The sequence below is a fragment of the Anas acuta genome, chromosome 3 (genome assembly GCF_963932015.1).
Source record: "Anas acuta chromosome 3, bAnaAcu1.1, whole genome shotgun sequence".
Lineage (NCBI taxonomy): Eukaryota > Metazoa > Chordata > Aves > Anseriformes > Anatidae > Anas > Anas acuta.
The window spans coordinates 113800457-113815724 of NC_088981.1; the positions used below are offsets into that span (position 1 = coordinate 113800457).

A 15268-nucleotide genomic window follows, 5' to 3' on the forward strand; every position below is an offset into this window, starting at 1 on the left:
GTAAGGAATCTGCAACCTATGTTTTCATCTTTTGCCATGTTTTACATTGTTTTTTTACATTTTTACAATGTTTTACATAGTTTAATCAATGGAACTTAACCACAGTAACAGGAAACAAGCATTTTTTTTTCCCTTTGTTTGTTTGTTTTTAATAAGTACAAACACATTTTATCTTAGTGCAGATAAGTTTCCTGAATTGTCTGGAGCACTGAAGTGCACTTACTGAAGTAGATCTGCAACATCCTGCAGGCCTTCCCAGTGCCTTGCCACCCAGCAATGCCTAGCTTTGATACACAAGCTTCTGCTTAGAGATTTTTTTCAGAATGACAGAGGAGTACGTGCGGTTGCATGTGTATCTGGTTGTACACGTTGAATAAAGAAGGAGAGCTTTTCCATACAGAAAGCCTAATTGTGGAAGTTAAACCTATTCCTTTAAAACATTTCCATACTGTGAGCCTTTTGCAGCTGCAAATAGATTAAAGGGGTGTTTAAAGGTATAGCATTAAATGAGTACAAATAACTGTTTTACGTAAGTTGCCTGGGGTACATCAGTAGCCTTCTAAATGATCAAAAGGTATAGCTGGAGGCAAGGTCCAAAACCACCTGCTTATATAAAAGACTTTCATATGAGGTAGCTGATATCATACATTTACATTGATCTTCCTTTAAACACTGTAATGAAATCGGTATCAAAATTATGTTAAAGTAATGTTATAGCTACCTTAAAGAGATGGGAGCAGGAAAAGTACAGCTCCACCCTTGAATTGCCCCATGTGTGACAGCACTAAGATCATGCATTACACCTGTATCAGTCTGCAGGTCAGCAGGGCTAAGCTGTCTTAAGCTTTTTAAAACTGATTTTGACATTGATTAAGCAAAGCTCTGAGGAGTTTGCTTCCCTTTAAGCACATGAGCACTTCCACCCATCTCCATGATCATCTTCAGCCCCCAGTTGTTGAACTGGTTTAAGATCTAGGTGTAAATATGAAGGTTTGGCTGAATAAGGTAGATACATCTTGCTGTTGCCACTTTGGTGTATTTTCAAGAAGAATTAAGAGCAAAAGTTCATATGAAAACAACTGACAACTCGTCTTTTAAGCCTGACACTTCTGAAAATTTCACACTTAATTATTTAAAGTACTTTACAGTTCTGCGTATCTTAACTAGGCCTTTGCTTATGAGGGTCTGTATATTAAAAATAAGAAGAAGAATAAGAAGTGAAAGCACTAACATTTGCAGCTTTATTGTTCTCTATCCATTGTTCATATATATATATATATGTATATATTTTCTCAGTCTTTACCTTTTGATTCAATCAATATATCTTGGTATTTGTAGCGTGAACACTCCTAAGCAATGTTGGCCCTTTAAAAAACAGTCAGCATTTATGCACACCATAAAAGACTTCTTGGGTAAGGTCAATATTGTGATATAGCATCAGTTGTGTATCAGAACGGCTATTTGTTGCCACTCTTGGTGTAGTAAACAGACACTCAGAGCACAGCAAATAATGGAAAGAACTGTGTTTTCATGACTAAGGGTATGGCAGAAAAAGTAGGACATAAAATCTGGAGCTGGAATAACTTCTAACTGCCTAAAACATAAGTGTCCACAGTAGAGACCAAGCTGGAGAGATGAATTTCATCATGTGTGGCCACCACTGGCAAAAGCAGGACTGTCTATTACTTGTCTACAAGTAATAGAATGCAAAAAGTCAAAACAGTTTTATTACTTGTCTGCCAAGAGAAGCTTTAAACCAACTGACTGCTTGTGCTCATAATATGACTTCTCTGAGCAATACTTCAATTAAAACTGCTGCCCTGCGTCATGGTTTGCAAGATTAGGGGTTGTTCTGTGCCTGCAGACCAGGTTGCCACCTATTTCTTATGATATTACTGAGGTATTTCTTAGCTACTGCAGGTAAAAAATAAAATCCTGAGCTCAGACCTGGACCAGATTGATTTTTCCTTGCTTAAATTTGCCAGTACAACTGATATCTTATTTTCTCCTTTCAAACTAAAATGTGTCATTCACCTTTAACTTGGGAAAAAAAAAAAAAAAAAAGAAAAAAAAAAAGTTAAAAAATAAATAAAAAAGAGAGCCCAAGGAAAAGTCCTAAAAAGAAACCTGAAAGGAAATTGATCAGCTCCTTCTCCCCCATGAACACAGGCTTAGAAACAGAAAGCTTTTAAAGTGCTCTTATTGTCAAGATACAGAACTTGTTTAAGAAAAAATTACATCTTTGTGTTCTGAACGTATTCCCTAACTGGATGACTTCTTTTCCAAAAAAAGTAAAAAGTAAAAAATAAAAAATATTTTTTAAATTTATTATGCTTAGACCATATTGCTTACAAAATAGATGGAAGTTCCCACAATTATATGCATTACCTTTTCAGAGAAAAAAATAGTGTTTACAAAGTCTAGCGAAAAGAAAAACAACAACAGCAACAAAAACAAAACCACAGCCAACCTCAGGGATTAAAAGCCCTTTTCAAGACACCATTTTTCTCTCCAAGGTGCTGAGCTGGTGTCGATAAAAGACCTCTCTTTGAGAATAAAATGCAAAAAGTCAAAACAGTTTTCCATTTTAGAGGAATCTTTCCAGTGTGTTTGCCACCATTTCAATGAGTTCTTTTCCTCTCTGAACAGTCAATACAGAAGCACTAGCTGTAATAAAAATTATAATAATAATAATAAGGAATAGTAACAACAATAATGTTATTTGGGCTAGGTATATAAAAAAATGCAAAATAATTTATAAAGTTAGGCTAAAAGACATTAATAAAGTCTCTGAGGTAATGATGTGGAGTTCCTTGGTGAGGCAGAAACCTAAGATGGAAAGGTCCTGTAGGCAGCAGTAATGGCTGAACATACTAAATGTACGAAGATGTGAACCTGGCTAACATATATATATATACTTTTTTTTTTTTTTTCAAATGTACAGATCAGTGAGGTTGAGTTTGTGCAGAGTGTAATGCAATCCATAGATAAAAGGACCTGAACAGATGAGGGGAACCCATCCATATCTACCCTGTTAGGTTTGAGCTTGGTTTGAAGTCCAGCAAACCAACAGGTAGAAAGTGCAGGCATAGCCTGTGGATGGGGCTGCCTGGTTCCTTAAGAAAGGCCATGGACATGTTCATAAAGTGCAAGATCTAGGAGGAAAAGATGAAGAGGAAGCACCTAGTCCTATCACCTGTACAGTACCTTTGTAAGCCAACATTGATGCTTTAACTACCTCTTGAATAATAAAAAGGGTTTAAAGCACATAGTCGAGTACTGGCACACACATTATGAAAATGTTAGAATGGGCCTTGTCACGATTTTAACACTGGCCAGCAAGCACTGATCCAACAGCTCCCAGCCACGGCTTGAGAGTTAGCACCAGCCTGGAAACTTACTCTACAGCCAGTTTGGGTGCTACAGTCTTTGGGGCAGAGGAGAATTAACAGTGGCTCAATGGAAGCAACTCATTACTGGTACAGATATGGATCACTTGCCTTCCACGGCTCCCTGGCAGCATCTTCATTTTGTACTAGAGGCTTAGTTCTTGGAGCAACAAAGTTTGGTACCTGTTTTACTGGAACACTGAGATGTTGAACCATCATCCAAGAAAAGATGAATAAGCATTTTGTTCCTTGGGTGAAGAAGGGGCAGTACTGACAATTTTGAGGATGTATATAGAAAAGATCTTCAGAGTCCAGGGGAAATTGTTCTGAATATTCCATTTCTTCTCTTTTCTTTATAAGTCCTGTTTAGGTAGGGTCACTTAGAGCATTCCTCTCATTTATTCATTTTCCACTAATTCTCTATTTTCTCATCAAACAGAATTTTTCTTTTCCTTTGCCCTTTTCCTTTTGAAATGCTTCTTCCTAGAAACAGGAGACGAATAGATAAGTTCCAAGGCCATTTTGTGTTTGCTTAGTGTTTTACCAATGTATTTATAACATTTCCTTTATGAAACTGCTTTGTAAAGTATGAGGTAGAGAATCGCGGTATATAGCTCATGTTACCGGATGGTGTTTCCCCAATAAAACAAAAACATAAAAACAAACAAACAAACAAAAAACAATGCATTAATGAATAAATATAAACTAAATACATTAAATTTATATCAAAACCAACAGTTACTTGGAACTGGATTGTTCTAAGCATTATTCTGATTGCTGAAACCTTAATTCAGAGGTTTGTCTGGAAACATGCAGCACACACAAATGGCATACAAGAGGCAAACAAAAAGATCTTTCACTAAGATAATTTTGTGCTCCTAAATAATTAATTTAATAAAAGCACACAAATATATACTAATCCCCAGTGCTCCTGTCCTAGACACTAGCAAGCAGATTTTTTATAATCATCTTGTAGTTTTTAGGAAATGTCTGCAAGGGATGCACCTGTTTATAATTCACCATCAGATTCCTATAAAGATGACTAAGAATAAAATAATAGATTTCAACTCATTAAAACTCAGGGGTAAATTAAAAAAGCCTGAATGAAAAAGCTCTCTTACAAAAAAATAAAAATAAAAATAAATTAAAAAAAAAGGAGCACAATGTTTCTTTGAAATAGACATACTGGTAGAGAGAGCACAATACATAGTGAATTGTCAAGTCCTGAATCTGCATTTACTCCTCACCAAGTGGCACATGAACTGGAAAAATAAAATAACCATTAGGGATGGTACCATGAAGAACATTGAGCCAGAAAATGTCATCTATCATCTTCCTGCCAATGAATGTTGAATTCACCATCTCCCTTTGTGATATAGGGTACACGAGACCAAAGCAAATACCTGTTGTCAACACCTGGAACTAAAAAGACCACCTGCCAAGACTGATTGGCATGACTCGCCTTTAACAAAAGCTGCCTCAAAAAGACTACAGGACAGAGACAGGCAGGCAGAGTTCAGAAGAAACTTAAATAGCACCACATGCTCCCCATGACAGATATATCTGAAACCTACTCAAAGCCACCTCCCCTTGCCTTTTAATTCACAAGTTACTGATGTCTTCAGAAGTGGAAAAAGAAATTAAGAGAAGAAAGGAAATAGCTTTTCCTCTGCTTTCTTCAAGAATATCACATAATGTTTTTGGCTTTGGTTAGAGATAATGATAGCTGTAAATTGAGTTAATTAGTTATATTGTCTAACCAAACGTGGTTAGACATTTCACAGAAACTGGGTCTTGGGTTGAAGAGTATGTTGGACAAACACATTGTGTGTAGCAAGTCTGACAGTATTTCAGAAGACAAGTCTTAATCTATTTTTATTTTTTTTCTAAAAGTTTGAAGGTGTATCTGCCAAAAGAAATGCACCAGGAAAATCTGCATCTCAAGAGGAGAGTGGCTACAGGTTCCGTTGTCCTGTATTTTGTCATCTGCAAGAGAGCACAAAAACAAACTTGCAGCCTGATACCAGCTGCTTCCCATGGAAGCCTTTCTTAGAGTACTACAACTCCTAGTTCCTGACCTTGCTGCCATTTGCTCACAACATCTCTTTGACACTAGTGTCACAGCTTGCTGAACCCTGAAATGTCATTAAATCTTTGTATAATGGTAAGTTCATCAAGTGCATCACATTCAGTTTTATATTGGCTGCAATGACATTTATATTGGCTACAATACGACATTATTGAATGCAACTAACACTATTGAGCCTGCTCAGAAACAAGCCTAACCTACTAAGATTGCAATGAATTAAAATAATAATAACAATAATGTAGAGTGAAAATTTTTGGCATAAGTAATTGATCAGATTGGTTATATGGAAGGCAGATCATGTTTATAGGATTTAAGTTGGAAGTGGTTATGACAATTTCAAAATTCAACCAGAATTTTCTCATCATCATTGGATTCTGTGTATAGATCTCTACATATTTTCTACTGAAACTGGACCATTGCTCAAGAATGGCAAAATTCATGGGGAGGACAAGGAGAGGACAGAGATGTGCAGTTCAAGCACTTGGCTGGAAGCAGGAGACTGGCTCCTTCTGATGTATGTTTCATTTGTAGAAAATAAATGTCTAATGCTAAAGAAATATCATTTCAATACCCTCTGTCTGGTTTAGAAAACCCGTATCATAAATATTGCAGAATCTCAGTGTGAACTCTTAGTTCTGCCTCACTCCAAAAATCAGGATTTTAGCCACCCACTTCAACACCCAGTCCCTGTGTCAAATGCTATAGATACCAGGTGGAAATCTAATACTGAATTTGTGTCCCAAATCTGTTTGTAGTACTAAGTTTCTAAGAACACCTATTTTCCTGTTAGGTACTTTTAGAACCAAATACATGAAGTAAATAATCGGACTGTCTGACTTTACATAATCTGTGAAAAATGTTTATTAATAAAACCCAAGCAGATTGCTGATATGCATATAAAGTATTATTTATTTTTGAGAGTAATTCTTTTTTTTTTTTTCTTCCAATTTATCTGTTGTCTTGTTTTTATTCTTTAAAATTATCCGAACACCTGAATTTCCATTAGCAAATACCTGCAGTGTTTCAGAGCAGAAGATTTTGTTTTATTTTATTTTGTTACAAAACTTAAAATTGTATTGTTAAGTTTACAATATCTAGTGACTATTTTTATTATTTTTATTATAATCTTTTTGTGTGTGTTTGTATTCAGAACTGAAAAATACACTAAACAGCAATGAGTATGTTTTTATGGATATCCAGACACACAAACAAAAAAGCATAAGATAGAGCCTCAGTGAAAGCAATGAAAACATTTTCCTTTCAAAGCTTTCATTTGGTTGCTAGGAAAATATTTATGAAATGCAGTTTAATGCATTTGCTGAAAATTAACACAGAGATGCATTTGCAGCTAATTAACCTATTCTCAAAGAAAGCAATTGGGAAATGCTTGATTAATGTTTAAGGCATAACATACACAGAAAAAAAAATGTAGGCAAAACTTCATCATGGCACCCAGGAGACCACTGCGTGACACAATCTAGAGTCTGCGTGCAGCTCACTCTCCACAGGAACTAATTTTGAAGCACCAGAATGCTCTGAATTGTCTGTAAAACACTGTAGAAGAAACTCAACACAGAACAGAAGGCATGCTTTCCTTAGGAAGAATGCTGATAAAATTTTAATGAAGTAACATGTTGTCATGGGGATTTGTTGCTATTCATTAATTCATTGTGCTTTTCCCCTATAGTTTTGTTGAAGTTGAGTGACAAATTGTCAAGTAGCAGTCCTAGAGGTTTAAAGTTTCTCATTGATAATCTAACTTTCCTGCAAATTGTTTTAAAGGATCTGGTGTTCGTGGAATACAACTTCTGAGGTATCAGAGAGGGAGATTCATTCGTGTGGGGAGAGACAGGGGATGGGCTCTGTTTACCATCTTTCCTCGACCACCTCACTAGCAGTCTGACAGTAATATCCAATGCACAGACACAATTTTGAATGTGTCTAAATATCTTCAGACATGCTTGTGTTATCAGCATGCCCATATTTCCAAAAAGAAAATAATCAGTCTGAAAACTGTATGTCCTTTCCCACAAAGGGTAGAATGAAGAGACTGGACTGAAGCCTATGATGGGTATTACTGCTCTCTGAGTCACCAATACAAAATAAGATTATCTCATGGCCAGGCACTTGCATATGAGATATATGGTGATTCTGCTGAAATCTGTTTGCATGGGAGAGTTATTGAAACAACTCCCATCGGGCTGGTGAGTGACTATGGGAATCTTCATTTGCAGGAAGAGAAACACATAACCACATAACCAGACAAAAAAAAAAAAAAAAAAAAAAAAAAAACCTGTTGCTGACATTTCACCAACAGCAGGGATCGTATTCAGCTCACAAAACGGTGAGATTCATAGGGAATTAAAAAAAAAAAAAAAAAGGTTTACTGGCCTTCATTTGGTGAGATTTAATGACTGACTCATGGCTTTGGCTCACAGGAACTGTGTTGTTTCCTCATACAATGTATGTCTGTATACATGAGTATTCTTCCTGTCTTAAAATTTATGTATATTCATTCCCAGCACAGTCTTCTTCTTTAATGTTTGATGGCAAGATAGAGTTTCTATATATAAAAAGTTGCCCTAAGCCTAAATGACCTGCTATGGAGAATGACAACAAGCAGCTGTTTCAGTTCAATTGGATCAATGTAGATTAGTGGTTTCTCATGTGGGCTATTCCAAAGGTTTCCTTTCCTTTCCTTTCCTTTCCTTTCCTTTCCTTTCCTTTCCTTTCCTTTCCTTTCCTTTCCTTTCCTTTCCTTTCCTTTCCTTTCCTTTCCTTTCCTTTCCTTTCCTTTCCTTTCCTTTCCTTTCCTTTCCTTTCCTTTCCTTTCCTTTCCTTTCCTTTCCTTTCCTTTCCTTTCCTTTCCTTTCCTTTCCTTTCCTTTCCTTTCCTTGTCTCCTCTCCTCTCCTCTCCTCTCCTCTCCTCTCCTCTCCTCTCCTCTCCTCTCCTCTCCTCTCCTCTCCTCTCCTCTCCTCTCCTCTCCTCTCCTCTCCTCTCCTCTCCTCTCCTCTCCTCTCCTCTCCTCTCCTCTCCTCTCCTCTCCTCTCCTCTCCTCTCCTCTCCTCTCCTCTCCTCTCCTCTCCTCTCCTCTCCTCTCCTCTCCTCTCCTTTTATGGTAAATACTTTCAAGATTTTCATGAATGATCAGTTACATTTTGCACAATGAAGCAATGTTCATGTAGTAACACATTGTCAAAGTATAATATTTTCCTGGGCTACCTTCCAGCTCTTTTCCAGATTTGATGACTCTGGTGCAATTGAAATAGCTAGGGTCTAATATCAGACATGATCATGTAAAGTCCTGGACTCCAGGCCTGAATTCTCCACTAATATAGCTAAAACTGAAGGTGGTGAATTTACATGCTTTGAGGCATTGCTATTTTCCCAGACTTCATAAAATACCAGCAGCGAATGTGCATATTTCAGTCATGTAGGTGATATGTGGGAGATAAATTTATTAGATCCATAGCAAGATCTATTACATTCTGTTGTTCTGATGATAGCACCCATGAGTTTGAAATAACTATAAATGAAAAGCTTTCTCTTTCCAAGGATCAACATATATTTCTCTTCCCATGTTGATATCCATGACAAATCTTCACAACAAGACACTGGTGCTCTAAATTGTTCAGGCTACCAGAAGCAGTCCTAAAACATTAAATTTCATAGCAGTTGTGTTGGATTTCATCCCCATACTGTGTTGACTGGCCTGTTCCCACATCTTTTTACAAGAAATTAGAAGACTAGCTTAAAAGAAGTTACCTTGCCAGGGACAAATGCCTGCTAGGGCCTGAGTCAATTCACTCATCTCACACCCTATGATTTTCTGAAGAGATGGTAGAACATTTGAACAAGTTACTGCTGGTGCTGTACCACATCTAAACGAAGGAAATAAAGGTGTAAGAGATTCTCCTGGCTCCATAGCCATCATACAGTCTTGCTGGTCATGCTGTGCCTTACTTCAATACAGGGTGACTCCAGATTTAATTAATCTCTATTGTTTGATTTCTTCTGACATGTTTTCTTGCTTCAACATGGTTAGAGTAAACCTCTGATTAACGAACAAATAAAAAAACAGACTCAGGAAATTATATATATATATATCTAGGAAAAGAAGACTTTAAGATCCAAAAAATTAGATTCTGAGTTGGTATAATTGGTGCAGTCATAGTCATTGGTGCAGTGTAATTTTACACCAAGTGAGAATCCAGGACAGAGCCTGCTTTGTTAGTATTAAGAGGGGGAATTAAGCCAAATTATCCTGATACATACTGGATCAGAATCAAGCCTCCTGTAATCCTCCACCTAGATTTTCTTCACTGTCTCGCCTTCTCTATCTAAATCCCCTTTAAATGCACTTGCTTTTCATTTCAGTAGGACTTTAGCATAATTTGCACTTTAATTCTACCTTTTGCTAAATGATCTTAATGTCCTTTACAGGCATTAATTGATTAAGGCTCTGCCTGCTCTTAAGAATGGATGCTTTTATCCTCAGTTTATCCAGGGGGATATTGAAACATATCCAAGTCAAGTAACAAGCTCAAGGTCACAGGAGGGAGGTGAAAGAAACTGGGAATCAAACCTTCACATCTGGATCTGCAGTGCTGCAATCTCTGTACTCCATTGTGTTCATCATCCTGTGTGTGCATGCAGGGCTGAATCCAGCAAGTTTTAGTGAAGCCTTGCAGCGCTATATAATTAATTTGTTACGAATGCCTATAAATAAAATAAACTCTGAAATGATCTACACTTCTCTGTTGTCAAAAGCATCCCCATCTCTCTCAGTCCCTGCTCACTGGCTGCTGACATTATTTCTTGGTTAGTGTATGACAGTTCAGTGCCTTGAGTGTTCCTCTCGCTGTAGGGTTAGTAGGATAATTGACAAACCACAGGGACCAGATCCCTGGATTAGGATGACCGGACTGTCAAAACAGCCATGACAAACTCTCACATCAACTTCTACTGCAACTCAGGTCTGTGAGGAAAAAATGCACCTTGGCACGGCCAGAAGGGAAGTCTTTAGTTTAAATCTTTTCCCACTGCACAAAAAGCTACAGGAGGGGGAGGAGAGAGCATGGATCTTTCTGTTTAATTCATAGAAAACTCTGTTACAGCAAGTCACAATTAATTAGAGTACTTGAGTAAACATTTTGGGGTCCTATTGTGTTTGCTTAATGTGTTTACTGGAATGCATGACAGATGTCACTTCTGTTTCTTATTAAAGACTGACAAATGACTGTATATTCAGTGCATGTGAGTACATAGAGGGAATGCAACCCTCGCATGCACACACACACAAATTGACTCACTTTTGCAAGGTTAATATTAGCATGTAAAATTTGTGGGCACTATCTGTGTTAATTAGCACAGAACCTTTAACAATTTCAAGTGTTATTGAAAGTCCACTATTATGATTACTGAATAATATCTTCAGGACATTAATACTGTTTTTACATTTAAATGGAAAAAGAAAGAACACTTGAAACAATAGTCAAATCACTTGCTTTACTTCTGTCACTTTTATCATTTTTCCTAGATTTTCAGAAATTCAATCACACATCTTTGAAATGACAGCCAGAGAGGCATCTGTTTATAAAAAAGAAAAGTGTTCTCTTTATGCAAAACTACATTGCAAATTGTTTAAAAATATGCAAATACAGAAGAAGGTTATTTACTTAGTTCTGCCAGCTAACATATGGGATTGGGACACCTAGGATTTAAAATCTTCGTTTTGGTTTGGCTTTGTTTGGTTTATTTTAAATATCAGACTTAAATATTGTTTTCAGTGCGCTACTTGGTCTTTGGAGTATGACCAAAATGGTTCTATAAAAATTAATCTTTTGTTTGTTTTGTGTTTGTGGTTTGTTTCTAATTGAGAAATAATTTAAGAAAGAAAAGTAAAGTTAGAAGATTACACAAGTAATTCTTTACTTAATGTCACAGAATGCAAAACAGCAAAAGAGCCACTATAATAACAAGGATGAGAAACTAAAGATAAATGTAGGAGGAATTGACATTTTCTAAATGAAAAATAAAATGATGATTTTGGTTTACATTCCTCAGATTTTGGTGCCTCTTTTTTTTTTTTTTTTTTTTTTTCCCTCTCCTCTGAGAGGCAACAATATTTTCTGGTGAGAGAAAAGAAGCTGATTATTTTTCATTCAGATATGAAATGCTTCAAGATTTCTGAAGACAAGTCTTTTTAATTAAATACGTCTCTATTTATTTTTATTTTTTATTTCTTTATTATTTTTTTTTAGCTATACAGTTCAGTCTACTTACTGGATTTTTTAAAGATGTTTCCTATTCTATCCTTTGGTTAAAGAAGATACATGTACATACACACACACACACAATCATGTTTATTTATGTAGTTGCAAGAAAATATAGAATTAAAAAAAAAAATAACATATAAAAGCAAACAAACAAGACAACAACAACCAACAGATTTGGATACCTTCTACCCTCAACGGTGCACAATGTAATTTCAAATAAATCTACATGTATTTAAAAATTTCCTGATATATGCCCATGTGACTCTCTAACTTCTTAGGAGACTTTGTATAGAAAAACAGAATGAAGGACAAGAGTGATCAGCATCTTCTAGAACCACTTTTAACAGTCTTGAGTTGAATGAAATGCCATTAGCTTCAGGGAAACTTTGCTGAAATCCTGTGTTGTAGAAGAGTCTCTCTTGTTTAGAGAGCCAGATAAAAAGTGTATTTTTGGCCTTAGGCCAGTCCTGCTTATTACCTGTGAAACGCAGTGTCAGTGGGAGGTTTGAATAAAAACTCTTTTCTTTGTCCAGCCTGCTGGTTCCTTTACTAACATTGTTCTCAGTGTGGCAAAGCAAATCTGGCAGTAGAGTCAGCAACTTGTAGTCATGCATTTATATTATACCAGCTGCTTCCTTGCCTATGGCAGATATTAGGCCATGATATCAAAATATGCCTTGGTAATTTTTAAGACTAGAATTACTGCAGAATTACAATTCAAAGGTTAAATCACGATACAACTATTCAGTATTTACCTAATATTTATTTTTTTAGTATACAGATTTGCATGTATTGTCCTTTAAAGTGATTGCAAGGGAAAGCAAACTAATGACAGATAAGGGAAAGGTAGGAAAGTAGATTTGGAAAAGTTAAAAGCAAAGAGATTGCAACAATCTGAAGGGGAATGCAACACCAAGGTAGAGCAAAACCTCATACTGTGACACTTAGCTCAGATTTATTCTTCAGTTCCAGGAAAAAAAAATAATAATAATTACCTGGAAACTTACCTTTCTTGCTTATTATGTTTTCACAATTGCTGATGTCAATAACACCCCTAAAGGGCACAAGTTAATGCTGAAATTTTCTAGACTGATTATATACAGAAAGATATTGAAACTTTGTAAGAAAGTTTGTTCTCATCAATTTTTCAGTCATAATAGTAAGGAGGGAAACAGTGGCATTTTCCTCCTCTAACAAACACTGATATTTTTTGTTAGTACTGTAAAAATGCACTATATCAAAATCAAAATGTTAAGCATTTTTTATATAAAACAAACTCATTCTCAAGCAAAATGTCTGGAAGTTTCCTTTTGGAAACAATGACCTGAAATGTATGATTGCTTTTTCCAAACACTACTTTTTTTCTGCTCAAGATTCATCTGTGAAACTCAATTAAATTCATAAGACCTTCTGGTAATACTAACTGCAGTTCTCACAACTCCTCTGTAATAAGAGAGATCCAAAAATATTTGCATCAGTAAACTTAAAATATCAAAAGCATGTTCCAAAGGGATAATTTGAGCTTTGTAGATAACTTCTATACTCTGATTCAACATTTCTGGTATAAGTAATTGTATATGATTGGAAAAATCATAGTGCTGCCAAATTCGTGTGGATACAAGCAAATTTGCCACATAAAAGAGTGACATTATTCAACATGGCAGAAACTGCAGAGCTAGAGTTTTAATATTTTTTCCTGTTAAATACTACAAGCTTTTCCTGGTTAAGGCTTCCTCCAGTACAGTAGAACTGAAAATATTATGCTAGAAGCAAATTTTCCTGTCACATCTCTTCTTTATATTTTATTTTTTTTGCAGCAGTGTTCTTCAGTACTCAGTTCCTAATATAACCTTCTGTTAACAACCAAATTTTAAAATAGCCTTCTGTTAACAACCAAATTATAATTGTTGGAGATGGTATGTGTTCAATATCACACATTTCTGAACCTTCTAGTATTTTGTACAATTAGCAGCACAGTTTTAGAGATTTTTCTTGTAGCTGTCAAGGAACACCAAGCTGGTGGAGTTGCAGACACCTTAATTTCAGAAACAGATGAACCTACTGTTAATAACTGAGCAGTGACAACCCACCTCAGCATTAGTTTACTTGCCAGTGAGATAAACTGGTAAGGTGTAAGCCATCAAAGCAACTCCAAAAAATTTCACTTCAACAGAGACCTTCTCGCCCTTACGGCACCAAGAGGAGGTGATTTTCCTGAACTTTTTCAGAAGATAAAATGACTGAGACTTCTGAAAGCACAAGTAAAGTCTGTTCAGTGTTAGTAGTACTAGGGAGTAATACATTGGATAATCTTCTGAACAAGGTCTAAACAGGAATAATAATTAATATATTAAAAGAAAAAAAAAAAAAAAAAAAACTTAAAAGAGACTGAAGTTCCTTATCTGTTTGCACGTAAGAAACCCACAGAAGCCAAGGACATTATGAAGAAACAGAGCCATTATTCTTAATATGGTGTAAATCAGGACAGAATTACTTCATGTAATTATTGAATCACAGAATTATTCAGGCAGGAAAAGACCTCTAAGATTATCTAGTCCAACCTTTAACCTGCTACTGACAAGTCCACCACTAAACCAGGCTACCAACTTCCCAAATTCTATATCTACACATTTCTTGAAGACCTCCAAGGAAGGTGACTCAACCACTTCCCTGAGCAGCCTGTTCCAGTGCTACACGTCTCTTTCAGTAAAGAATGTTCTCCTACTATCCAACTTAAACATTCCCTGGTGTAACTTGAGGTCATTTCCCCTTGTCTTATCTCTCAGTGCTTGGGAGAAGGTCCTGATCCCCATCTTGCTACTACATTCTTTTGTGCTTCAGGAGGGAGAGAAGGAAGGAATCATAGAATCTTAGAATGGCTTAGCTTGGAAGGGACCTTAAAGATAATATAGTTCCAACTTCCTTGCCCCATGGGCAGGGATGCCACCCACTAGATCACACTGCCCAGGGGGCCTCGTCCAACCTGGTCTTAACATTGGCAAGATGAGGCATCCATATCTGGGCAACCTGTTCCAGTGCTTCACCACCCTCTGAGTGAAGAATTTCCTTCTAACCTATAATCGAATTCTCCCCTCTTTTAGTTTAAAACCATTCCCCCTTGTTCTATCATTGTCTGTCTGAGAAAAAAGTTGCCATCCATCTTTTTTATAAGCTCCCTTTAAGTATTGAAAAGCTGCAATAATGTCACCCTGCAACCTTCTCTTCTTCAGTCTGAACAGCCCCAGCTCTCTCAGCCCTTCTTCATAGGAGAGGTGCTCCAGTCCACTGGTCATCTTTGTGGCTCTCTTCTGGAAGGAAGGCAGGAAGGCATGAAGGAGAAAGGAATGTTTTCCATGAAAATTATTTTTCCAATCATAAACAAAACAAAACAAAAACAAAACAAAAGCAGCCTTGTGTTTTTGAAATTTACCTTTAAATTTATGGCACATCTTGAATGTTTAAACAAGAGCATCCATTCAAAGGAAGTTAATGAGAAGCATCTAACCCAAAT

General features: G+C 36.4%; 2 long non-coding RNA genes across 3 annotated transcripts; one reads left to right on the top strand and one right to left on the bottom strand.

Moving 5' to 3' along the window:
• Positions 1-3505: 3505 nt before the first annotated feature.
• On the bottom strand, positions 3506-4772 carry LOC137854882 (uncharacterized). Its single transcript, XR_011095432.1, has 2 exons — positions 4685-4772; positions 3506-3872 (listed from the first exon to the last, which is right to left on the bottom strand). It is a non-coding gene; the product is annotated as an uncharacterized lncRNA (long non-coding RNA).
• Positions 4773-4851: 79 nt separating this feature from the next.
• On the top strand, positions 4852-11518 carry LOC137854883 (uncharacterized). Of its 2 annotated transcripts, XR_011095434.1 has the most exons (4): positions 4852-5195; positions 5283-5553; positions 5863-5992; positions 9923-11518. It is a non-coding gene; the product is annotated as an uncharacterized lncRNA (long non-coding RNA). The 2 variants fall into 2 exon arrangements; XR_011095433.1 differs by lacking the exon at positions 9923-11518 and having other exon boundaries at positions 4855-5195; positions 5863-6082.
• The last annotated feature ends 3750 nt before the right edge of the window (positions 11519-15268 follow it).